At 47.8% G+C, this 23,465-nt stretch overlaps 1 protein-coding gene across 2 annotated transcripts in view; it reads left to right on the top strand.

The window, feature by feature from the left end:
- PRICKLE2 (prickle planar cell polarity protein 2) overlaps window positions 1–23,465 on the top strand; it is a 92,917-nt gene that overhangs the window by 37,421 nt on the left and 32,031 nt on the right. Inside the window, exon 1 of one of the 2 annotated variants that reach the window (XM_088528274.1) lies at window positions 19,298–19,431. The exons of the other annotated variant lie outside the window; for it this stretch is intronic. The gene's annotated coding sequence lies outside the window, so the exon portion shown is untranslated. Of the gene's footprint in view, window positions 1–19,297; window positions 19,432–23,465 lie in introns of those variants that run through there. 2 annotated transcript variants of the gene reach the window in all.

Genomic DNA, 23,465 nt, shown 5'->3' with positions numbered 1-23,465 from the left:
CCAGGCCGGGCAGGATGCAATGCCGAGCGGATCAGCTCCGTCTCAGGCGCTCTGCAGAGGAGCCAAGGCCGGAGGAGATGGGCTCTGTCATGTAGATGGATGTGCGGTGTGTGGGAGCAGCCAGGAATGTTTTTACGTGCACACAAGTGCATGGGCCACAGCTGGAAGGAATTGCACGGGTCCGTGCTGCAGAAACCGCTCTTTTCCCAAGAGGACATTGAAAAACAAGCAAAAAAAGCAAAGGACAAAGGTCTCTAGGGATGGCTTGGCCAGTTTATTCAGCTGGATGTAGTGCATTAGGGTCGGGATTAGTGCGCATGCTCTTAATGATGTGTCACCTTCTCGGGAACACCAGGGTGAGGACTGCACCCTTGGGTAGCAAACAAGTTCTGGCCCAACCTTCTGGGATTTGCTGCTATGCCTGTCACTGTGTTTTTAAAGGCTTAGGAAGGTGGTGGTGAGTTGGTTTCCTCTCTTCCTCACATGCAACAAATGAAAGAGATGGACAGGATAGGGAAAGGGGAGGTCCTGGAGTCAATGCATCCAGCACCAACCCAAGCAAATCTCACCCCAAAAAACAATATAATAAGTCCTGAGCATAGCTCGAGGTGGCTTCAATGGAGCTGAGCCCTTCTGTGTTTTCACTGATATTTTGCAGCTGGCCTCACTGCCTTTTTCTGCACCAGGCTCCCTTCAGGGATAGTCGGAGCAGGTTGACCTGTTGGTCAGAGTGGGAATTGATGGGAATCGCAGCCACTGGAGCCAGGCTCCTATGAGCTGGGGCAGGGAGCAGCGCCGGGAGGAGGTTCAGTCCTCGGAGTTCCAGATAACGTGGCAGCGAGTCAGGTCCCGTGGGAAAGCAAGGGGCGGCTGTGAAGGAGATAAATTCAAGGAGTGTAAACGGAAGAATATGAGCCTAATGCACACATATTTGCATTGCATCCCCTCAGGAATTACGTGAGGCTTTTAATGCAATGCAGGGGAGCAGGGTCACCATGACTGCAGGCTTCGGGGTGGCTCTGGCCAGAAGAAGACCCAGGTGAGATGATCCCGGGATGCTGCCTTGACCCTCTTGAAGGGCTGCGCTTGCTCCCGCCGTGTAAATCAGTTTATTGCCATGGGCTTGGAACGAACCAAAATCAAAGGATCCCTACTGTTGCTTTCCACCACCTGAGGTTCTCCCCATCTCCTGATATTGCTGAACAGCTATGAGATACTTCACAGAGCGTTTCCAGTTAATCTTCTCAGGAGAAGTTTCCTTTAAAATGCCATGTATGCATGTAGCCTGTGGAGATTTTTAAAAAAATGCCTTATCTTATCAGTCCAGAAGACCCATAAAGTCCATAAATATGCCTTTTGTTGGTGTTTCTAAAAGGAAGATTTGATTAGCTGGTCTTAAATATCAAAAACCGTGGTGCCTGTGTGCCAGAGTATGCATGCATAAGAGCTTGCAGAAGAGGAGTCAAAGACTGCGCAAAGAGACTGTCTTTAAAACAAGTTTATTAAAAATAATGCAGCCAGTTGCATATAAATGCTGTCATAATTCAGGCATTCAGAGCGCTTGTAGAGATTGCTATTTGGAGCGAAGGACGGTAATTAGTCCCATTAATAAGGAGCATGTTCCTGGGAAGAGAGGAATGATAATGGTAGAATGAGTCATTTCATCTTTAACAGTAAATGGAAAATAAATGGCATCTGATCACTTCCCCGTGTGTAGCTGAGGATATTCTGAAGTGTATTTACCAATTTTCAGACTAATACGAGGGAGGGGCAGGGTTTTCTGCCATGTGAGCAAACAATTTATACATTGCTAATTGGGATAAAATAGGAGATTTTCAGCACTGAATAAACCCTGTGTTTAGAGTCTTATCATCTCAGGGATGTGTTTTTTCTCTCTCTTGATTACCCAGGATATGGCATTGGCTCGTGGGTTAAAAAGTCAATGGACAGCACTGATGATAACTTCATTGAGCTGAAGCAGAAGATAATTTTTTTGCTGTATGTATATATAAATATACGTATGCATGTGTCTCTCTCTCTCTATATATATATATGTATATAAACTGTATCTGAAAGGTCCCACTGTGCCCATCGAAGGACTTGGACCAGGCTCTGCTCTGCTGGGTGTGCCAAGCAGCCCCTTTAGCACCATCACCACCCAAAAAGGAGCTTTTCTGGCCTTTTTTCATCAGGCCTTTTTGCTACGATGATCCTGTTGCCTCTGTTAGGTGCATGGAGTACCCGAAGCTCATGCTGGAGTGCTATCCCAGAGCACCAGTAGCATACTATGTATTTAGTAATAAATCTGCAGTAACACCCAAATCTTACCAGATCACCCGTATTGCAAGCCCAGGACTCCTGTCCAGCTGAACCAGACAGCCAAGCAGGTACCTGGAGTGGGGTGGCTGGGGCTGCAGTGAGCTGCTCTGTGGCAGAAGTGATGCTATGGGACGGTGCAATTGCATTCCCTCAGCAGAAGCCATCAAATTGGGTCAGGATCAGAAAATTGCATTGTTATTTTTTTTTTCAAGGCACAAGGACGTTGCAAAGACTGTTGCTATGTGGACACAAATGTTTCCTCCAGGTCTGCAATTGGATTGCAGACCAATTAACAGGGATGGAAAGCCCCAGATAAAATATGTATGTTTGGGAGAGGGGAAATACTGCTTTTATATGGTGATTTTCTTGTTGGGAGCTTAACTTGGTGATTGAAGGATTGAACAGACCGCTGTCTGTACCTGTGGTGCAGGTGAGATGCGTGCCTGGCAGCAGGCGGGTGGTTGCAGCTTGGATTTGATATGTGGGTACCTAAAAAGCCTCCGTTTTCCATCCGGCTTCTAAGGGACCACTTGCCTACTTAGCAATCCAGGGAAGATAAGAAAGGCTTGGGCTAAAGGTATGAGGGAGGGTGGGGAAAACCTATTTTGGGTAGTCTGTCAGTCACAGCTTGACACTAATTGGTTGCAATAAGTAATCGTTCTCCATGCAAATTAGGCTCCAATTTCCTCTCTGGTGCGTTTTTATGCTGTGTGGGCCAGGGTCTCTAAATACTGTTTAATGAGGCTCTCGGGTATCTGCTCCAGGCTGAGCACAGAAACTCAAAATGGTGCAAACAACTTTCATCCTTGGCCACCCATGGTCAGCAAAGAGCCCCCAACTTTGCTGGCATGGGCACACCTCGCACTGTGGCCGAGCATCTAGGCTGGTGCGCAGCAAAGAGAGCCAGGTCTGTACAGTTAATGTCTGCCCAGGATGCCAAAAAAAGGAAAACCATATGTGTATGCTATTCGGGCTGGTAGCTGCCAGCAGCGCTTTGGGATTCGGTAGTTAACAATATAAAATTCTGTGCAGCTTTCAGGGCTGTGCACTAACCATTGCTATAAAGCTGCTGCTTACGAGATGCGGTCAAGCCCCAGATGTGTCCACAGTGCAGCAAGGCATTGCCACGACGATGGCTTTTGTGGGCATTGCAATATTTTACCTTACTGACTTCTGATCGGGGGATAGACGTCGAGAGGTCGGGTTGCTGGATGTGCTTATAACACTGGGGTTCCGTCAAAGCCAAGAAAAAACCCTTTGGGGAGAAAAGAGGCAAAGCAAATTGAGTGTGGACTCTATCGCGTCTCTCTACGCAGTTTATAGATTGGCAAGGTAACTTTACTTTCCTCCCGTTAGTCAAAACCATAAGGGACGGCGGCTCCACCGAGAGCTAAATTTGGGTAAAGGGCCAGGATTGGATTAGGGCTGGCGTTTTTTCTCCAATAAGCTCCAGCTCCGGTGGGCGTCACTCCGACGCCGGGAAAGCGGCTGGGGAGCTCCAGTTCCCCAGATGCCCGACGGCTCGTCCCAGCCGCCGCAGGATGCGCCAGCCCCTTCCCCTCTCATCCTCTCCCCTCTCTCACCTTGCCCACTGCTGGGTGCTTTTTTCCACGTGTGAAATAAATGCCTATTTAGCTTTGGTAAGTAACAGCGCTTAATTTACAGCAGGCAAAAGCCTAAGCTGCTTTAACACTGTGCAAATATTTGCATTAGGGAGGAATTTGCTTTTCCGCTTGCATTTCTGCCTGCTTTTGCAAACCCTGCTTGTGCAAACCTCGCTTTTCCGCTACTGGGCAGGTCCTGCGGTAGCTGAGCTGCTCACTGAGGTTTTTGCTCTTTAACCATCACTGCTTGTCATTGCAAACTGTCACTGCAAATCCAGAGCCTGGATTTGCTGCTGTAGCGCCACGATGGCATCTCAGACTCGAGTATCGCCCTGTTAATATTTGAACCTTGCAGGCGCTGTAAAATTTTTACTCGACGCAAATGTGCTTTTGTGGCGCTTCTCTTGCCAGCTCCTGAGCTGCTCGGGCTTTTTCTTTTTAACTCTGTGCGAGCATGCGAAGTGCAAAGCTGTGGGAGTCTGAAGCTTATCTTTAGCTCTTGCTTTCAAAATGTACTGCCTGCCTGTTCAGCTGTTCCAAGGATTTGTGTGGAATGACAAAATGCAAATTTTGACCCTTTGACAGCTGTGTTTATAGGATGAAGAGCTATTTTAAACTTTAGGATGTTAGATTTCTTTCTTTTCTTTCTTTTTATTATCGTAAATTCTGGAGGAAAAAACTCCTGTTTCTTTAAGGAGAAACAAATGTTGCTTTTAAGTGAAATGGAGACTTTTAAGCACTTAATCAAACTTGCTGAATTTAATTGCTTTTGAGTACTTTTGGAATTAAGCAAATAGGAAGCTGCATTTTACAGCTTGGCTGGTTAGTGACAAATGACGTGTTCGGCTGGAAAAAAAGGCTTCTTGGAGGGGAATGCAAACTTGGCTTGGCCAGGATAAAGTTACTTCAGCTGTTTGCTGCTCTTAGGTGTGTTTAGCATCGGCCCCTCTTTGCATTTGTTTGGGCAGTGCAGATTGTTTGTGTGCGTTTGGGTTCCTTCGGCCTCCGAGCAGATGTTTTTATCCGTGTAGCCAAGGGGGATCAGCACCCGCTGGGTTGGAGCCCTGGCTGAAGTAATTGGCAGCCAGAATTTGGGAAGGGAGCACTTTTGGCTTAAAGGCATGAGCTGGAGCAGTGAAAATTTACTTGTTCTTAATTCCATGCATCATAGGAAGGTCTGGCTCTTGGAGGGAATAACAGCAAAAAGGATCACCCTGTAAAGTCGCTATATAGCTGTGCAAAAAGCCCTGTCTCTGGAAGAGCTGACCAAAAATATGCCAAAAGAGAGATGCTTATGGCCCGATGTGCTTGACTTTGTATCTGTTAGCAGGAAATGGGGGCTGCATCGCCGAGCAGGAGACGGCGCTTGTTTTTGAGGCAGATTCCGCTGAAAAGTGTGAATCATTTACTTTGCATTTTTGCGGCGGAGGCTGGGAGATGATTAAACGTCCTGTCTGCAGGAAATTGCCAGGAGACTGGAGCGTTTTCCTGAATCAGCCCCAGACAGGGTGTAGCTTTCGGTGCAGCACAAGCAGGCAGTGTTGCACGGAGCCGTGCTGGGCTGCGCTGCCTTGGGCTGCTCCGGCCTCCTGGAGGCTTGGAAGGCTCTGGCTGCACGAGCGTATTTTTGTTCTGCTGCCGCTGAAATAATGGCAGCAACACGCTGGTTTCTCTAACGATCTTGATTAAGTTATCGGGTGTTTCCTTAATGAGCTACTTGATCAGCTTATGCCTTCAGTGAGCTTTTTCACCTAGGGAAGAAAAAAAAATAGGAAGAAAGCTCTTTTTTCCCCCTATACCTTTTAGAACATCTTTTCATCTCCTCAAGGCAGCTGGCATCTTGACTGGGTCTATAAGCCCAAATGAGCAGCCTTTCCTGGAGTTGGCGGCCTGGGATTTTGGGGAGAGCCTGTGCAAAGTGACAGCAATTTGTTAGCACCATCGACTGCCCTACGGACCCCCAGGAGGTGCCGGTGGTACCTGCAAAGGGAGCGAGAGGGGGTCCCCGGGAAAGGGGGTGCTCAGCCCTTTGGATGGGGCCCTGCTGCTCAGGAGTTTAGGTAGACGGGAGGTCCCAGCTGATGGATCATGACCCACAAATCCAGATGCGATGCGGATAAGATGCCGGTGTTTTCGGAAGTGATGTAGGAAGGTGGGCATCGGTGTGTCTAGGAGATGGGCTCTCCAGGTGACAATGAGCCTTAAAGACAAAAATATGTAGGAACACACGCACCTGGCTTGTCAGGGTGCTCTAGGCAAGCGCGTAGGAGCAGTCCTTCCAAGCACAGCTCCGTGTGCTTGTGGGGCTGGGAGCGGGCGATGTCTGATGCCCAAGGGAGAGTGTTGGGAAACACTGGCTGGAGCCGCCGTGGAGATGCTGTATATAGCCCAGCTCCTGTCCAGACTGTTTCGGGTGAAGGTGTCTGCCAGCCCCAGCAACTGTGCTGGGCTCCATCCTCGTCTGAACACTACGTGCCGTAGGTCCCCATCACGTCCAAGACCTCCAGATGCAATTGGACGGAGGCCAACGACAAAAAAAAAGTCAGACAAATAACTGCAATCAGAAAGAAAGCTTCTTACTGGCTTGTCCCCTCTGCCTCTTTCTATAAGTCCTGGGAGGTTGCTGCGATGAAATAATTATGGCTGGCTTTCTCTTTAGATTCTGTGTGTTTGGATTTTTGCCTTTTTGGTGTTGGCTTATGCAGTGATGTTTCCAGCAGTTTGATTGTACGTGTGTAGTCCTGGCTCTTGATACTTTGTGCAAAGATAAAAATGAAAGGAAGGTTGGCCTTGGCAGAGAGGTGGCTATTTAATCACAGCAAGGCTCCTAGGAAAATGTGCATTAAATATTTATGGGACTGTATTCATTAACATTTTCACTGTGTGGGCACTGGGCAATGCAAGAAAACGGTCCAGAGAATTCAAATCTGTATCATAGCAAGAGACCTGGAAAGAGCTGCAGCAAAGGGAAACCATGAACACTTGCTTTGTTATCCTGATGTGTGCCATGCAATGAGAATGGGATTTGGATTTGCAATAGTAGGCAGTATTTCAGTAGTTTCACTTACAGCTCTGAAAACTCTCATGATAAATATTTTAGGTCTGATTTTTTCTGACTGACATTAATTCATCTCCATTTCTATGTGAGTGCAGGTGGCTGACACCAAACATCCTGATTCACAGGCAGGCAATTAGAGAGATAAGCCTAAGTGACTTCATGTGTCTCCTTCTTAGCTTGCTCGACTCCGAGTTGCTTTAAAGGGATCGGATTAGCAGAGATTGAGTTCTCAGGGCTGCTGGAAATCAGCTGCTGCTCGGGGCCCTGTGTCCAACGCGCGCTGTAGGTACCGGGTTATGGAGCGAATTATCCGGGGGCGCGAAGTGATAGCAGCAAGATTAGAGCGGGTGATAAAACCGTATTAGTGCTTGCTTCGTTAGGGAAGTGCAGTGGGTAACGTATTGAATTACTCTAGCACTGTAAAGTACTTCCTATATGTAGTAAACAAAGCTGGTGTTTGGACTGTTTGTCGTGGAAGTACCGATGTGTTTCTTTGCACAAGAAAATTAAATGAAGCTTTGTTCTAGCTTCAAATTCCATGTTTTTTAACCCTTGGACGTGATGTTTGTTGATATTCTGGTGCCAACAGTTCACCACCGCCTGTTTGTAATTACTCCTCAGCGCTCCTCCTCAGTGTGGTCTGGAACTTGTTTAACATAGGGGTTAAATTTCCTTGATGTAAACATTTTCTGCTTTTCAGGCTTATCATGATTTGTTTTCTTGGTGCTCTCATTTTCTTAAGCAGTAGGGACCCACACTGAGGGGATCAGTCCCTTCCTTAACAAGTGTAGACCTCAGATGTCCAACCTCCAAACGTTCCCATTTTAGATGCTTTTTAAGTGTCTACCGCCCACTAAAAATCATTGGGAGCTGAATGCTTAACCGTTGCCAAAATACCCACTGGGATCTGAGCATCGGAGCCTTTCTAGTGACCATCTCTCTAGACAAGGGGTTGGCAAAAAGGCAGCAAGAGTCAGCGGTGCCTCCTAAGAGTCTCAGAATCAGCGGAAAATCAGAATTCAGCTGCAGTCACTGGCACCTGTGTCAAAACTGCAACTTAGTTTGGCTTTCAGAATCCAAAGCCTGTCACCGAAGCCGCATGTTCACTGCATTCATGATCCATTAAGCTTCCTAAAAGTCGTTAGAGGGGACAGTGGTGGAGCAGCCTGTATAACATGGGTAACTTTTTATTGCAATGGGCTCCTCAGATGCGAGAACAGATTTAGCAAGTCAAAACTTTAGCAAGCTTTGAGGTGCCAGGAGGGGTTTTGGAGAACTTAGTCCTCAGCTCTGCGAAACTTGGAGGAGGCTCCCTTGGATTCTGTAGCACGTGACGGGGACCTGAAGCCAAGCAGAAAGCTCATCTGAGGTTTGCTTTTCTCAGCCCCAGCCCAGGAGCAGCATGGGGCAGGCACAGGGAAGTGCCATGGCGTGCGTGGCGCTTGGCTCGCGTGTCCCCTCCTCGGCGTGGGTCTCTTGGGAAGCATTCCTGCCCGAGGGCCGGGCACTGGGGCTCTGCCAGCCTGGCCGTATGCAGTCTTGTTGGCGAAGGTCTCTGTGGCTTAGGAGTCTTTGGATTTATCTGTTGTTTTGCCATGCTGCAGGCATCGGCGTAGCTGTGGTTTGTAGCAAGGCCACCTCTGTTTGGATGATGTTCTGCAGAGTTATAGAAAAGAGCTGTGGATAGAGGAGACCTTCTGGGGCTAAAGCCTGCTTCTGTCTCCCCAGTACAGCAGTGGTTTGGGGATGAGATCTTCCAAACCCGCTTGGACGCAGTCCTGTGCCACGTGCTCTGGGTGACCCTGTATGTGCAGGGGGCTTGGGCTAGATGACCTCTAGAGGCCCCTTCCAACCTTAAGCATTCTATGATTCTATGAAGTCAGAATTTTATGCCTGGAAAAGATCGTGAATAGTCCTCTGACCTGTGCTGTAGCGTAAGAGCAGGTTCTGGAGAGCCTGGTGTGCCCTCCAGGCAGATGCAGCCTGGAGCAAGGAACGCAGCATCTCCTGCCGCGTCTGCCATCCTCGGCCAACGCCAGCGGCAGGGAGCAGCGCTGGGCTTAGCGCAGCCTTCCTGGTGAGCGACTGCAACGAGCCTAGTCTCGACACAAGGAGGATGTTCAAACTGCGTCATGGTTTGAAGGAAGCCTTGACCAAGACTGCTGGGCCCTGCAGTTACGAGTACGCAGCCAAGGCTGGGCGCAGGCTCCACTTGGGTCTGCATGAAAAGCCCTTCCTGCCCGGCAGCGCTGGCACTGCAAGAAGGGGAAGGAATGAATTAAGTTTTCAGCTAAATCCCTCGTTGACTTTGGATGAACTTCTACCCCATAACTTCTCAGCTGTTTTAAATGTGCTTTCCAAACCATTTAACCATTGCTATGCAAGAATGTCACTGTGTCTGCTTCCCAGTTGTGCAAAATGTTCCCCTATGTGTAAGGCTTCTCTTGAACGCCACTTTAGTTTTTCATGAGTTGTAGAGACAGTTTTTAGTGCTATTTTCTCATTGCCAACTGTCAGCAAGGCTGATGTGGACAGGAATAAGTGCCTCAGTGTGTTTCCAAGGAATTTTATTTAGTTTCACCCCATAGCATAGCCAGACACTTCAGAAAAGGATGTTGCGTACAAGCCCATCAAGAAGGACACGTGCTCTCTGTAGATGATTTTTTTTTGTCACTTTACCAGTGAGGGGACTTTGAAAAGTATGAGTGATTTATCTCAACATAGAGCTGAGTTTTTTTTTTTGTTCAAAGCCACATACCAAATCACAGTCAATACTAAAAATAAACTCAGTTTTCATGGCTCTTCTGTGCAAGGTGTTGCTTCCTTGGGCTAATGCACTGAGACCAGGAAAGCAGGAAAGCTGCTTTCCCCTGGGGCTCTGCATCTTATGCAAAAGGAAGACTTTTGCAAAGTCATAAAACTTTTTCAAAGTAGAGATGTTTGGAGTACAGCAAGTGGCAAAATCCTTCTTGTCCATGAGTATGTGCTGCTGAGTGTAGCAGACGCTCAGTGAAGGGAAGGCAGCTGTTGAGCTGTGATTGCTGCTTATTACACTAATTATAATAGTCTCACTGGTGTCGTGAGCATCTCTTCTCCTCCCTCCATCTGTCTGTTTTGTCCATCCATGGTTGCTCATCTTTGAGATGAGGCTTGTCTCTTTGGAGATACGTGTTTGAAGCACTTCATGCAACAGGACCCCTGACTGCCCTCCCATCAGCTAATGCAAGGAAATTGTAATGGTTTTCACATGGAAGGAATTCTTAGAGTTCAGCTGTTCAGCCTGAATTGAAGGCTGAGGAAAAGCGCGTTGTTGGCCCTGCTGTGCTGCTCCGTGTGTCCAGGTGTCACATTCAGGAACTGTAGAGTCCCCCAGCCCCTAAATTGCAGACCTTTATTGTTTGTTGCAGGAAGACTGATAGTTAAATACTTAAGAGAAAGACAGCACTGCTGCTTTGGGTGCCCACCTGTTTTTTATTTCTTCTTGGGGGAGGATTTATTCATTGTCACACAGCTCGCTTTGAAGAGCAATCCGCTCCCAAGCAGTCGGCAAAATGCTTTCTGGATCACCAAACAATGGGGCTCCCTAAATCTCTAGCAGCAATAATTGCTTGTAAAAGGCTGATGTGTTTAGTCTGCTAATGTTTAGCAAACACGCTTGCTTCGCCCTTTGAAGATAATGCTGCGTGCAGCACAGAGTGGAAGGGGGAAAAAAGACATGAAGAAATGTCCTGTGGTTTCCAGCACGTCTAATGAATAACAGTCAATCGGAGAAGCAGCATTGAACAAGGCACGAGTGATGGGGCTGCACGAGCCCTTTGGATGCTCGATGCTGCAGCTCCCTTTGCTGTATCAAGGATGCTCTTGGCATCCAGGAGGGAGCCGCCTTCCTGGCCGCCTCTGACCCGAGCTGGTCTCAGTCCATCCCTTTGAGTCCTGCTTGCCCTGTGTCCAGTTTAGCCACCTTTGCACGTAGATGGTGATAAGATAGAAGCCGGCGAGCAGCTCTCAGTTCTAACCGGGATGCCTATATGGCCAATCTGCTGCACCATGAGATGCTTCCTGGCTGCTTCCCGGTGATTCCTCCCAGGCAGATTGTTTTGCTCAATTAGTATTCTACTAGAGAAGTTTTACTTTAAAATATCTCCCTCTATATAGCAGCCAAGCCGTAAAAAAAAAAAAAAAAAAAAAGGAGAGAATGAAGTAACTCGCAGGCCAGAAAGCTTATCACCAGGAAGGCTGTTCAAATTATACACTTAATTAATATTTAGTGAATTATTTTTACCCTGGTTTTAGTATTCAGACTCCTTAGGCAGATAAAACAATGAAATAGCTTGTGCCCAAGATTTTTAGCGGCTAAGCTGTATAAAATTTCAGATCTTTAAGTTCTTGCAGGCAACATTAAAGCCTTTTAATTTCCATGAGTCGAGCTCTGTATAAATCACACAGGGGTTGGCATATCTCATGGGTGCTTGTGGCAAGAGTAATGAATTTCATGGCTCGTTATGAGCTACTAAAACCAGTACAAACACAGAAAGCCCATTGTAATCTCAGCGTATCATTCAAGGAAGCAATTTATTCCTAAGTATGAACAAATGTCAAGCTACGGTAACAAATTGTTATTACTAATTAAAACAAGGAGAATAATAGCAAACATCTATTGTTATTTATGCACCATACCGGGCTGTCATGGGGATACCTGAGCTCTGTCCAACATTAGTCATGGAGAAGGCAAGACTGGAAAACTCATGGTGTCCTAAAATGCCTCAACCTGTCCTGTGCACCCCATGCAGGGCACAGGGCTGTGGTCCTAAAAGAGCTTAGTTAGTGAAAGCACCTAGGCTTAAATTTAGTTTTTCATAATGTTACCTTTTTTTTCTCTTTTTTTTTAAGCCAAACCTAAATGAATGGTGTAAATCTTGCTATGGACAGAGTTCAGGGTGTGTCTGTGAGGGATTATGCCCATCAATCCCCATGGTTATTGGAGCTGACCATAAACTGCTGGGCGCTCTCAAGTATAGGACAAAACTTCTTTTCCAGGTCCTCCCTGCCGAATGTTTGCAAAGGGGAAATGAACTTTTCCATAAGTTCAGATTCCCCATGGCAAGTCCCTCTGAATTTTGGCACATCCCGTTGCTGGTTAAATGGGTTCTGTGCCTAGCAGAGGGGAGGCACCTCTGTGCATCCAGCTAGCTCCCGCGTTTAAAAATACACTTGCAAACTGAAAAGGCTGGAAGGCATCAGCATAGCCCATTTCTGCTCAGAATCATGACCAATGGGTGCAGAACAACGTGGGAGCATCAGCCCAGAGGCAAAATTATCCAGGCGTTGGCATCTAAACGTAGCTCAGAAACAGAACTGGAAATAGGTCTTTTCTCTGTAGGTGGTAAAGAGCAAGCACCTGTATTTTTCTTTTGTCAGCAGGAGAAAAATGTGTCTGTGCAACCACTGCCTAGTTTGGAAGAAGTTGGGCTGATATATATGCTGTTTATCTTTAGGGACCTGACTGAAGCATTTGGCTCAGGGCATGATTGCCCAAGGTTTTCCTAATGCTCAGATGGCATAAGGGCAGAGAGGGACAAAATCCAGACGACAGCTCAGAGAAGATCTAACGAGCTGGGTTTAGATAGGTAAAAACTGTGCTGGTGTTGCTTGTCTACAACTCTGGAGGAGCTGGAGCTGTGAGCTGGGGATGGTGATGGAAGTGGGATCAGGTGAAGCCACCAGGCGAGTTGCGGTGACAGTGCCGTATGTCCTGGTGCTGCTCATCCATACAGCTCTCCAGGATGGAGCAGGATGCAGTGGCTTGATTTCATTTCTGGGGTCAGTGTTATTGTTTGGTTCAGGGGGTGCTTCAAGTTTCAGTAGAAAATGTCATGTCCTGGCTGCCCCTGCTGCATGGATTCAGGAGGAGGTGGATGAGCAAGGGCAGGAAATTCCCAGGGTGCAAGCAGCGACCCGAAACATCCCATTAGACCAGTCTGAAGCAAAAGAAAAAGAAATAATAATAATAATCCAACATGACAATGACCGTGACAACATCAGGTAGCAGGAACAGTTGCCATGAGAGAATCTGGAGCTGTTACCAAAGCGCATGTTAACGCACACTTTCAGGGTTAGTTGGTTATCCTGTAAATACATTTTGTATTTTATGTAAATGGAAAATTAACTTGTGTTGCTGATCAAAGGTTTAGATTGTTGGAAAACATACCACAAGATAAGCTGAAGATTTATGAATTTCCTTCATTGCATATTTTCAGAGAATGCTTTATTGGTTGTGGAAGGGCCCCAAGAAAAATATTTGATTAAAAATGCTGCGCTGAGTTTATTTAGCTTAAATATCAATGCAGTGCTTTAATGAGACTTTTGTAGACATTGTTAAGGGAGGCCATTAAAAAGTCCTCTGATGAAGAATCCTATCAGGCTAGCAAAGGGGGGAAAGCAAAACAAAACATAAGCATCCCGATTGATGTTTGCATTCTGCTGTACATTTGATTTCAACATAAAAAAGTGAAAATTGGAGCAGTGGAGGCTATGAAAAAGCCTTCTTGTTGTTAAGCTCTCTAAAGCTTTTTGCATTAAGGTGATTAAAAAGAAAAAAAAAGAGGGAGATACTATAGCTGATTGAAATTCAGTCTGTGACTCGCTGCACTGTGTCACAGCAGTGTATGGGGCTAGAGATGACTCTTTCGAGCTGCTGGTAACGCAGTGGGTTAAGGACAAGTTCAGCTTCCAATAGTTCTTCCCTGATGTCTTCCTTTGCAGGTGAGCTGGGGCATTTGTGGGGCTGGGAAGTGGGCAGGACTCCAGCCTGTTCCTTGGCTGGAGCAGGGATTTGCACGTTGGTGGGGTCAAGTGATGCCTCGGTGGTTTCTGGAGCGGAGGCAACTTGTATTTGCAGCTGCAGGATGATGCCGGCTGACAGCAGCACAGCAGGGCGGGCACTGTAGGTACCCACAAAGGCAGTGGCTTAGCCTGTACTTTGACAGGCGCTCAGCACCATCCGGTGACATTTTGTGACATTTTGTGTATTCAGGCCTGCGGGTGCTTGCGCTGGGTTGCAAGAGTGTCTTGGGGCTGCAGGGTGCAAGCTGGTCATGCTTTGCAAAAATTAAATATTTTTCCTAAATTGCACTCTGCATTTACACGCCTGGACAAGCCCCGGTCCTCGCATATCCGTGCGGTAACCGGCCTAGGGCACCTTTCCATCTGTGTATCCACACTTGAAGCACCTTTGGCAGAGGCCCTGTCAGCCGCGGTGCATCGAGCACTCCTGCGTCTCCTTAAATCAAGACTGGTGAAGGATGTCAGATCTCTCCTGGAGCGCTCGGAGCCGCTTCCTTGTGTGGAGCCCTCAGCCAGAACAGGATACGTCTTCACGGCGCTTGCGGGATCATATGGTGCCCTTATGCTGCACAGCCTTTGGAGCTGTGCGGAAAGGATGCAGAAATGGCAAATGACCAGCCAAAAAAACCTTGTACTCAAGACAGCTTAGAGAATCATCTGTCCAAATGCTCATCCCCAGCATTGCTAAGCTGTTCCCAACACAGGGAGAAATTCTTGCTGGGTAGCTTCAGTGCTAGGCAGGGTTCCCAAGCGGAGCTTGGATTTTCAGAGGGTTTTGTTGAGCAGCTTTCCACGATGGACCATGGAGAACCAGAGTCAGTAGCTCCAAAATTAGACCATTGAACCACGCAAGTGCCTTCAAGCACCAGACCACGGTGATGAGCTGCCCAGGCACGGGGAAGACGAAGTCTCTCAGCCCAGTTGTGCTGGATGTGCTGTTAGGAAATGTAGGTAACTGTTTCTGAAAAGATGAAGAAATCGGCTGCCGTGCTTCTGGGTTTTAACTCCCCTCCTGTGTCATCTGCTGGGGGCCTCAAGGGTTTTAAAAACCAAATTCCTCCTTGGAGGCTGACAGCATGGATCCTGACCCACGTCTCTGCTAAAAATAACTCGCGTCAAACACAGCAGCAGCAGCAGCAGGAGAAACGTGTCTGTCTCGCACAGTCTCAGACATTAACCATGTGGAGGCACCAGCGACAGTCCTGGGGAAAAGTTGCAAGTCCAAGTCTTGGACACCTTGTCCCTTCCCTCCCTCTGCAACCCGTTTTTGCTTGCAGTTTCTTTGAGACGAGACACCCCCATGTAGGACTTTGAAGAAGGAATCCGTCAGGAACCTGGGAGGGCTTCGCTTGTCCGGAGTCCCCTGCCCGGACAGGATTCCTGCTGCAGGAGAGAAACGCCTGACCCCCAAGTGTAAGTCCCTCACTGTGGCATCGGGAGAAACATGGAGAAACATTGCGGTACTGCCTGGGAACCTCTCCCGCTGATCCCAGCTTGCTGGGAGCAACTGGCTCCCAGAGCAGAGATTTCTCTGCAAATTACAGGGACAAGTGTGGGAACATAGGGGGGAAGAATACTGTACATAACCAACTCTGCATTTCTGTGGGCAAAAGCAACGCTGGGAAAGTAATCTGCTGTGTGTGCTGGGGCCTGGCTGCGTGCTGGGAGCAAGCAGAGGCTGTACTGGGGACGGGGAAAGCTGCTGCTCGGCGATCTCGGGGTGTCCTGGCCGCCTGTAGCTGCACAGACGGGGTGTTGGATAGGTTGGAACCTGGTGGGCATGCGGGGTAGCCCAGGGCTGTCACAGGGCATTGCGGATGCAGCAAGCGCTGCCGGCTGCAGTAGCAGGTGCCTGCTAAATAATTCAGGATGGCGACTTGATCTGACATTCATCAGGTGTAGGCGCCTGGTGACCTTGAGGATGACAGGCAGCCGCTGTGGTGGCTTCCTTGTAGCTCCTTGTGGTCGAGGGAATAAACAGTGTCATGCGAAGCCCTGTTGCTTGGCAGCCGGTTGATGTGCCAGGTGATAGCGGTGCTACTTATGAAATGCAGGCTTTCATAGGGATGCTTTTGTCAAATCAGCTTTAGGGATGGATTTGTGAAAATGGCAGAAAGCTTGAAGTCCACTGAGATCAGGTCTCTGTCATCAAAACTAGCGGCAAAGGGCAAAAGGAGCTGGTTAGGTTTGCAAGCAGAGGTGGTCCTGCCTCTCTTCTAGACCTGAGCAGCTCCCTGCTTTTGATGAAATTCATCTTTCTTTTTCTACTTGAATAGCTCAGACTTTACCTCTCATTGCACAGAACGTTTACTTCATTGCCAGCAATTGTCAATGTCCATCCCTGTATCTGGGAAAGTCTTTGAAAAGACCTTTCAAGGTCTCCATTGGCTTGGGCCTCACCTTGCTTCTGAATGAACCGCCCGTCTCAGCTGCATCATGCGCAGGATCTGCCTGGCAGTGCTGTGTGTCTGCTGGACGTTCTCCAACACATGACCTTTCTGCAAGCGTTGGAGTAGGTAGCAGGAGCGCAGAGCATGTGCCAACCCTCCAGCGCTTGTTGGAACAGGAAGTTTCATTTCCACCTTCCTAAAACAGTCTGGTGTCCAAAAGCAGAATCTCCTAATCTGATTCCTAGGCTCAGAATAGCCTGTTCCTTGACTCTTGAAGATACTTAGGCTTGCAAGTACCAGAGCAGAATGTCTGCCAGGAGCGACGATGACTGTATGTGCTGTCCTGAGACACAGAGCTCTTCTGTAGGCAGGTGGTCATGCAGCAGAGATGTTACAAGCACTGATTTTACTGTGAGTGACCAGAGCTTGTGATGCTCACCTACATTTCACCTTTGTGCATCAACTTAATATTTAAAAGTTTGCAATTTTGGGTATCAGTCCATTCTTGGGTAGAAACAGCTCAGCCTAGGTAGCAAAGAAAATAGTCCATGGGGACTCATCTTTCCTGTAGGCTCCCCCATTGCATGAGGAGCAGGCAAGACTGGAACCTGGTGATGACAACTACTGTGGACTGGATTGCCTGGACAACATTGGATGAGAAATGTGTTGGAAACATCAGGTCTTCCCCTGCTAGCCTCTCCTCCATGCGTGGCTGGCTGGCAGTTCTGCTCAAGTGGCACTTGAGGCACTAATGAACCCTCTGCTCCCAAGTGATCCTAGCTAAGGGCCTTTGCTCCTTGAAGGTTAATGCAGGTAAAGTCACTCATTTTACTCTTATTCAGTGAAAATTAGTGCCTGCAGGACCTGCCATTTTGAACAGTGCACATTTTTTGTCTCAGTTGAAGCCCTTAATTTGCTACCGTGTGGTTTTAGCAATACCCTTCCAGAGAAGATTGCTAGAGTAGACACGGGTAATTTCTGCTCTGCAGAGTTTCTGCTCTACATTATCATTTTGTTAGTGGGCTTCTCTTTTTGCTTTTGCCGGGATCCGTTTTGTCTCATTTCCTTTGTATTTTAATTAACGTGTTCTGAATTTAAGAGGGAAAGACGTCATCTCAGGGCCTTGGCACGCTAGCCGTGCAGAGCCGCGTTGACAGCCTGCCCGATGCACCAAGGCAAGGCAGAAGGGACAAAACGTGCCAGTTGAGGAGGTTGAAGGGTCAGGGAAGCTTTTCCCCACATAAATGCTGATAATTTGTGGAACTGGAGGACGTTGAAAGGGACCTCCTCAAATCTGCATCTTTCCATCAGAAAAGTGGGGCTGCTGCTGCATCCTTGGGGAAAACACAAGGAGCACAAAAGCTAGCAACATCAGATTGGTTCCCATGGCTTGGATGGGCCATCAGAAAACCCTTCTTTGAGCTGCCATCCCCAAAACTTTGGAGCTGCCAGAAGGTTGACTTGGCCAGATGCAGCAAGTCGCTACTTGACTCTTGAACTCACTGCTGCAGTTTTAATCTAAAAAAAAGCAAAAACTGTAAATGCTTAAGTATATGTTAATGGCCATGAGTATTTTGGCCATCTAATGCCGTGTCAGAGGAGGTCTCTGCATTTTTTCTTGGCTTGTGCGTTCTTGGGTGGGGTAAGTCGGGGCAGCCCTGATAAGAAGCTGGGCTGATTTATCCCAGCTGAAGATTTCGCCCTTGATATTTTGAGTGCAATTCCATATAATGAAACCTAATTTATGATCCTTAATAAAAACCATTATCTAAGGCATTTGAAACTGCAGAAGGACTCACAGCTGTATTTTCTGCATCCTTCTGTGTTCTGTAAACATATTTAATATATTGCCAAACCCAAGGGCTCAGCAATCCTGAGCTAGGCCCCCGAAGTCATGAGCGCCTTACGGAAACGATACGCATCAGGCAGGCTTTATTTGCCTTCTGTATTTCTCCGAGCCCCCCCAAAACTATTTTTTTTAAATTTCATTCCACAGATGTAAAAGCTAAGCAATACATTTCCCCCAACACTTAACTTGAGTCGGATTCATGTGCGAGCCCCTGATTCCAAAGTAACGAGCTTTAAGAGCATCAAAAGGGATTTGGCAGTATAGCTCATTGCGTGTATTTTCTTTTCCTTAATGCGGGGAGGGAAGCACTGGGGAAGGAAGATTTAGCTGCCCTATTAAGCTAGCAGAGTCCTTGCGTTTGCGATAGTTACCTGAGATGTATGTAAAAGGTGAGGCCCGTGCATCTCTCGAGGCCAAAGGAAAGGAAAAGTATTAAAATATGCAGCAGCCAAAATGCCACACTAATAATCTGTGTTCCCCCAAATATTTAGCCCTGCTGGTGTGCAAACAGGCTGTGTCTAAACACCAGTGGGGAATCGCAGCAAATGACTGCAGAAAATAATTAAGGGGGCATGGGAAGCTGGGAGAAAAACAATATGGGGGTTCAGAGCCAGAAGGGCTGGTCGCTTTAGTGGCGCGAGGAGCGTGGCAGTGAGTCGACATGGGGTCAGCAGCGAAGGCGATGATGGTTCGAGGAGGATAATTAGCATCTTTGGGCCGCTTGGCGCAGCGCCAGGCGTTTCAAACGCCCCAACGCCGGCCAGCGAGGGGGTGTTTTTCCTTCTTCCCCCTTGGCGGCCGCGCGGGGCTCGTTGATTCCTCCGAGCGGGCCGCTCTCCGCGCAGGGCAGCGCGGGGGGCGGCGGGCGCTGTGCGGGTGCGGGCAGCGGCGCCGGCTGACGCCACCGCTCATTAGCATGCAGCAGAGGCGAGCAATGCAACAGCGGAGCCCCGCGGCGCGCGCGTCCCGCGCCGCCTCCCGCACGCCACGGCTGGACGTCCCAGCGCAGAGCAGCGCGGCACCGCGACGGGAGGCCGCTCGGACGACGGGGACACCCGGGATGCGGAGCCAGGCAGCGTTGGGAGCGTAATTCTTGAAGGAGGTGTGCGGGGCAGGAGGCGCCCGCAGCAGGTTTTCCAGCGACGCGGGCGATGTGCAACGCGTGCCGCTCGTGAAGGGCTCGGACAAAAGCGCGCCGCGAGCCCCGGGCGCGCGTGCCCGCCGCCGCCGCGGAGGATACAGGATGCTTTATTGCACTGCGGCGCTTTCGCTGCTCTTGGGAGCAGCCCCCCAGCGGAAAGTAAACTGTCAAAACTAGCGTGGCAGAGCATCCCCGTGGATTTTTCCACCCCTCCTCGTCGAGAATAGGTAAGAAGCTGCCTTTTGTCCGCTGCTTACAAGTCACCCTGTGTTTTTAGGGGAAAAAGAAGGTAAAAAGGGAGGAGGAGGAGGAATACGCAGTGTTTTTGTGCATGCATGTAGCTGCGTGGTAACTTTGCTCAATATACCGTTCGTTACTAGTGACCTTTGGAGGGGCTGTCTCTCCTGCAGCCTTTGCTGTCTTCGTTGTTTACCAATGTAAAAGGTTAATTGGTAAATTGCATGTTTGCAGCTGCAGGGGATCAGAGAGAAAGGCTGGTGCTACATGAATGAATTTTTCTCTTTTTTTAATAATAATCAGGAAGGGCTCAGCTGGTTTTAAATAATAATTAAAAAATCCTCATCTCTCGACATTAATTTTTTGCTTGGGTGAATGCAGCCTCAAGAAGGCTGGATTCAGGGGCATTTTCTGAGCAAGCTGCGTGCAGGCTGGCATTCTGGTGGATGATATTACTGCTCCGATGTTTATTGTGTTGCTTTTGGATTCCCAAAGATAGAGAGTTTTAAAGTAATAATCTTACTAGATCCTTCTTTTTAATGCTAGCATGCCTAGCTATAAATTAATCTAGAACTGAAAGCAGGGGGCTTAGAAGGGATTGCATTTTTTTCAATGAAATCTTTTAGAGTCAAATTTCCTCCTTTTATATTACTTGCAGTATCATTTTAAGCAAATGCGACGCAAACGTGACCTGTGACCATGGAAAGATTTTAATCCAGTTACTCTTTGTTTTGCAGTTGTGATTCCTCGGTGTTGCTAAACAGCGACTGAATCTTTTCAAACCATTGGGGATTAGCACTGGGCAGAATAATGCCAAAATGATTATTCACAGCAGATGTAGTGTCGTCCTTTTAGTTTTAGCTCTGTTATCTTGTAACTTATCTGACTTATATTTATTCAGCAATTATTCGACCTGCTGCGGGAGCGCTCGCGTGTCTCACGTCAGCGCGTTGCTTCTCTGAGGGTGCTGACTAGAGGCTGTGGCAGAGGTTTGTAAAGCTAAGCTATCTGCAGCTAACGAGATTATATTTGGCGTCGTATTTTAATCCTCTCCCGTCGTTTGTTTTATACCGTCTGGATTCTGCTTAACAAAACGGACCGGTCGTGTGCGCTTGCTGTTGGCAGGCGTGCTGGGGCTTAGCCAGTCTGGTGGTGATTGCTTTCACAAATGCCTCGGTATTGCCTGTCTCAGGGGTCGCTGCCTAAGCCTCAACTTCGGAAATAATGGTAATATTTAGAAGACTCGCAGTGTCGGGCTGCTCATCCCACTTCTGAGCATTTCGCCTGTCAGCTGGATTTTTCTTTCCCTTTAGGATGGAAGGCCCGGGATGTGCTCAAATTGAAACGCATTTACTGCTTCCCGTGGTTTTTGCCTATCACACTGCAAATCCAAACTGCTGAAGTCACTGTAAATAGCATGTACAGCCCCAGGGCAAATCACAGCGCAACCACTCTGCTCAAGAAGATTTCTCAAAAGACCACTGCTGAAAAGCTGAGCTACGGGAGCTACAACATGGTGGGTAGAAAGAGAGGGACAGGGAGATAAAGGCTGTTTAGGAAAAGACGAGTGTTGTGAAAACTTTGCAGGACTATGGAGACCCTTGTGCTGAGTGGACCCGGGTTTCTGCTGGGCTCATTGAGTACTGATGGTAGATCCAGAGCCCGAGTCTAAATTTGGTAGAATCAGAGATTTGGAGTCAGGTTTCTTCCTTCAGTTCTGCAGTAGAAAGAAACCTCCTGAGATACAGCTCCCTGTCTTGTTAGGCTGCACAGCCCCTGAATGGTAGAATTGCAAATTGTGGAAGACAACTTGTGGCATTGATCAGGCTTTTTGCAGCACATGCCCATGTCAACAACTGCGAGCGCTCTTGGGTAGAACATGCTGCTGCATTAAAAGAAGGATAGTGCTGCTGCTGTTATCTCATCCTGCCTCATCAGCCCTCTGGAAATGGTGACTGGCTAATCTGGACCTCCTAGGTCAGCCCTTTCCATGGCTTCCTCTTCCTTTCAAAGTCTGGAGGTTGACTTGAACTTGGCTTGACTTCTAGCGTTGGGGTTGTTGATGTTATTTAGCTTTCTCATTTCTTCAGCTTGGAGACTAAGAGTTTCCATTTCTTCTTTGCAAGTAGGGGAAAAGATAAATGGTTGTTATCATTTCCAGAATTCCAAGAGCTGGACTTTTAAGGAATAGAAAAAAAAAGGTAAATATTTTCAGAGAGGTGGTAAGATTGAGTTGGCAATTTGAGTTGGCACTTTGCCTACCCCTGTATTACCTGTAAAATGAAATAAATACTGCATCTTTTACAAAATATCTTGAGAACTCCGAGTAGGAGGTTCTTCTGAGATCTCTCTGGTTATTAATATTTCTTAGCTTGAATGTTTCATCTTTATACATGTGAAGTTTCATGGTTAGGGTCAGAGGTTTTATCTCATGAGAGCGGGTTTGGTTCGGATTAGGAGCGCATTTCTGCATGCTGGGCCTCTCTGCCGGCAGCTGGGGTCAGGAGCCCACCTGGGAAGCAGCCCCAGCTCCTCTGGTTCGAAACAGCTTCAGGGTGACACTTGATTCTAACAGAAGGGTTGTGGTTTAAGTTCATCCTTTACTGGGTTCTGAGAGATCCGGCCACAGTTTTGGACTGCAGTCCTGGTGTCTAACCTGCCAAAGAGAGAGAGCACAGGCACAAAGATGGCACAAACGGAGCCTCCACTGTGGATCTGGGTTTTTCATGCCTTCTTTTGCCCAAATTCCTTAGTCGTGCCTCAGAGGAGCACAGCTTTGTGCTCTGATGACTGTTCTTACCTATCACATGGTCCCAAAGACCACAGACAGCACCACTGGAGACAGCTGCTGTAGTCCATGCCACAGGGAAGCAGTGACCTGGGGACAGAGCTGTGGGCACCCATGGGCAGATGTTCCACCCGCTTACCGAATGAATGGTCCTAATTCATCGTGAAGGCAGACCAATCGGAAAGTCCTCTGAGACTGTTTTTGTTCAAATTTGGGAGAAACCGGCAATACTGGGCTTTGGCTTTTGAGGTTTTATTTTTCCATAATTAAGCAAGAATAAATCTTGCACTAGTAAAGTGTTTTTTTTTTTTTTTTTCCCCTGAGTCTCAAAAAGTAAAATTAATCTCCAGTCTGAGACCAAGCATGGACAACTTCAGCCAGAGAGGAGAATTTTTCCAGGAGCTCTTAACACTCAGAAAAGGACGTTGTAATAAAAGCTTCAACACAGCCTTGAATGCCTTAACAATTGCTGTTGTTGGCACTGTGAGGGTCAGAGGGAATTACAGTAATGCAGCACTGAAAAACTGACTTGCCTCTCAGCAAATCAGGCAGATGGAGAAGATGGAGGGGAGTCTGGTTTGTTCCTCTTCCATTGCTTCATTTGGTTACCAGCCTATTGCAAACCTTTCCTGAGATGTGCAAGTTCTGCTGTTACTGCTGAAATTAGTGGGATTTTGCACCATGAGTAATTGGGCCGATGGTTTATTTTGCTCTTCCAAGTTTGCTGGAATTACTTTCCTGCCTGCTGTTTCTACTGCAGCAGTTCTCTCTTTTAAGCCTACTGTTCCCAAAATATCTTGGGTCAAGTGAACATTGCCCTCCTCAGCAGCCGTTGCAAGCCCCCAAGGGCACCTTCTGCTCCGACTTTGAACTGTTGCTTTGTTAAGTGTGTGTGTCTAGTTCAACTCCTTTATCCTCTTACACTCTCGTTTTGGAGATGAAAGCTTTAACTAAGCTTCCTTTTAAACCCAGGTAGCACAAAGTCTTTGCAATTCGTTCCTGCTGATAGTTTCTCCTGCTGAAATGGATCCATGGAAGAGCCATGAAGCTGCAGAAATGCTTTGTGCTGAGAGATGCAGCTTTGTAGGTGAGGTCTTTGGTCACCCTGGGCCTCTCTGAGCAGTGGCTTTGGGTATACTGTGAGCATTTGGTTCAAATACAGTTTCAGGGAAGTTGGAGAAGGAGGCAGAACTTCGGCTCTTGTGTCTGGTTCGAAGTTGGCAGCTCCTCCCTCAG

Source organism: Tinamus guttatus, unplaced genomic scaffold, assembly GCF_059628265.1.
Source record: "Tinamus guttatus ecotype Peru unplaced genomic scaffold, ASM5962826v1 Tinamus_guttatus_pri_ptg000307l, whole genome shotgun sequence".
NCBI lineage: Eukaryota > Metazoa > Chordata > Aves > Tinamiformes > Tinamidae > Tinamus > Tinamus guttatus.
The sequence above is the reverse complement of the archived record's forward strand: the minus strand, read 5'-3'. Positions and strand labels throughout refer to the sequence as shown.